The 2,588-nt window shown below is 30.3% G+C and overlaps 1 long non-coding RNA gene across 1 annotated transcript; it reads right to left on the bottom strand.

The window, feature by feature from the left end:
- Positions 1-424: 424 nt before the first annotated feature.
- LOC139907008 (uncharacterized) lies at positions 425-2,303 on the bottom strand. Its single transcript, XR_011783304.1, has 2 exons — positions 896-2,303; positions 425-780 (listed from the first exon to the last, which is right to left on the bottom strand). It is a non-coding gene; the product is annotated as an uncharacterized lncRNA (long non-coding RNA).
- Between the last annotated feature and the right edge of the window lie 285 nt (positions 2,304-2,588).

Below are 2,588 nucleotides of genomic sequence, written 5' to 3'. Positions count from 1 at the left end.
TGCATAGTTATTATAGTTTATATTTAAAGTTGCTCCTTTTCAGAATGACTAAAATAAAGACAAATTGGGATTTAAGGGTTTCAAAATTTTGACCTCCTACCAGATTCTATCATAAATCTAAAGAATCATTTTAATTAGACACAAAAGCCGTTTCATAGAAAAAACTTTGCTTAATGATAGATATAAAAAGTGACATTATCAATGTACATTGAGCATGAATTTTATACTCTTCATAAATACTTTGCATCCGTAGAAAAGAAGTTTTTGTTGACTGATATTATCTTATTATTATTAAAGTTTACTTTTTTTAGCTCTCATTTTTTTATTACTTATTAGTTTCCTGAATTATCTTTTGTCAAGCTATAAAAAACTTTTATTGACGAATAGCCCAATAGTTGGATATCAATGCATGCTTATCAACCAATTTTGAGTATTTTTGTAAAGGTTTTGTAATTTATTCATATTGTTGATGATACATGTACACACTAGAAATATATTTAAACAATGCCCTTAGTAAGCATGAGTGTTATTAAAAACATAAATAAACATTGTAGTTTAAAATTAGACTTAACAACAATAAAAGAATTAAAAACTAATAACTAATTTATATACAAGATGGATAAAATAATGAAATACTAGTCTGAAACTCTTCGATTTAGGACGTTTATCTCTTCGAAAAATGTTCGTACTACAGGATGATCCTTTTCATCGTAGAATAGTATCGAAGGGAATTAGATATACGATACTCAATCAAATCAAGGGTATTATTCCAGGAACTACCTATAGAGTTTAGTATTTTTAGAGAGAAAAAACGGCAAATTTTGAACAGGCAGATCTTACCTTCAAATTGTTTACTATTATCTAGCTTAAAAGTGATGAAACTTATTTTGCTTACCGGAGCTAATTTCATTGTTGAATTTACTTTTGAGGATATTTTCGGTAATACACCAAATAAAATTGTGGCTTTAATTTCCTTAATGCTGTGCTCTATCATATCCATGTTCAGTGACAATAACTCTTGAAGTATTGCCACAGAATCGGAATTCAACACTGATAAGGAGCTTCCAGAGTCTTAGAAAGGACTATTGTAAAAAAGGAAATCTGTAATATTGAAGTGAATTTGTTTCCTTCAACTACTCCACGCAAAGTCTTTTTTTCATTTCTCTTTTTTGGAAAAAAGATTCAAAGATCTAAAAATTCTAATATGTATTTACCAAACTCTAAATGAATTTACTAACAATGCATTTTTATATGATATATCGATTTGTCTGTTATAAATCAATTGATTTTCATTATTTTTTATTTATTACCGTGGATCAAATAAGTAAATAAATAATGTGTCTGTCTGATGAGCTAACTGACCATCTCATCATTATGTTTTTCCCTCTTTCTCTTTCCCATCCTCCTTACAAGTGGGTTAATGCATCTCTATTCATCATTGCTAAAATTATATACATCATCAAAAAAAATATTTATCTATATATAAATTTATGAGTAAAGTTTGTTTGAGATTCATTCCATCATCTGTCTCGATTTAGAGGGAAAGAAAGGAAGAAAAATGGACATGTAGAGGAAAAGAGAATAAAAAAGCCAAGTTCATTATCAGTTACGGGTTGTTCGAAAAGTTCTGAATTGTTATTAAAATGAAAGTTTAAGAGGTTTTGTAGACCCTTTTTTGTAAATATCCGGTTCAAACTTTTTGGTGCAATAGTTTTAGAAGTGGCGTCACTTGTTTAGTTACTGAATACTCTTAAGTATAAAATGGATGTAAAAAGAGAGGAAGTTGCCATTTTTCTCCATACCAGTCACACCATCATACTGAACATGCTCTCAGTCAGCAACCAGACAGTCTGGAGGATCAAAAAATTGCTTTATCTCCCGGTATCTCGTTTTTCAAGGATTTATGCAAGCTTTTATATCTATTATTTTGCCTCTTAATCAAAGGTTCGACATTAAAGGTTTTTTTTTTTTCATTACAGAAGAAAGTGATCCGGTTTCCTTAATATTTACGATCATTCAGAATACGTTAAGAGTGTTAGAGATGAGTGTTTTTTTTTCTTTTTGGCCTAACCAAAGTAAAGGTCGTTTTTGAAGACAACTTTTTACGGCTCTTGACGCTATAGAATGGACAATAGTTTTTTTTCTTGGTAAGCTAAGTCGTTTCATGAAACTCCAAACCGTCTGATTGCTAACTAAGAGGATGTTTTTTATGTTGGTGTGACGGCAATATTCTTTCTTTTTACTTCTATTTTCACTCAAGAGTATTTTATCTTACCTACACAGCTTACCTCACTTCTACAACTATCACGCCAAAAAGTTGGAACCGGATGTTTAAAGAAAATGCCTACAATATCTCTTAAATATTAATTTTCCTAACTTATTTTCCATTAGCGCGTGTGTGTGTGTGTATGTATTAACCCCGGTTTGTAGGGGGAGAGAACAACGCCAGAAAAAATTGCAAACGTTTAAAAGAACTACTCATTAATTTAAACAATACTACTGACCGTTAAAATACCTTGGAGATAACATATTTTTATTTGGCCATAGCTAGGTTGATACTTATATTTCAGAGCTCAAAGAAACTATGC

Source organism: Lepeophtheirus salmonis, chromosome 13 (genome assembly GCF_016086655.4).
Source record: "Lepeophtheirus salmonis chromosome 13, UVic_Lsal_1.4, whole genome shotgun sequence".
In the NCBI taxonomy this organism is placed as follows: Eukaryota; Metazoa; Arthropoda; class Copepoda; order Siphonostomatoida; family Caligidae; genus Lepeophtheirus; species Lepeophtheirus salmonis.
This window is presented reverse-complemented; position numbering and strand designations above follow the sequence as displayed.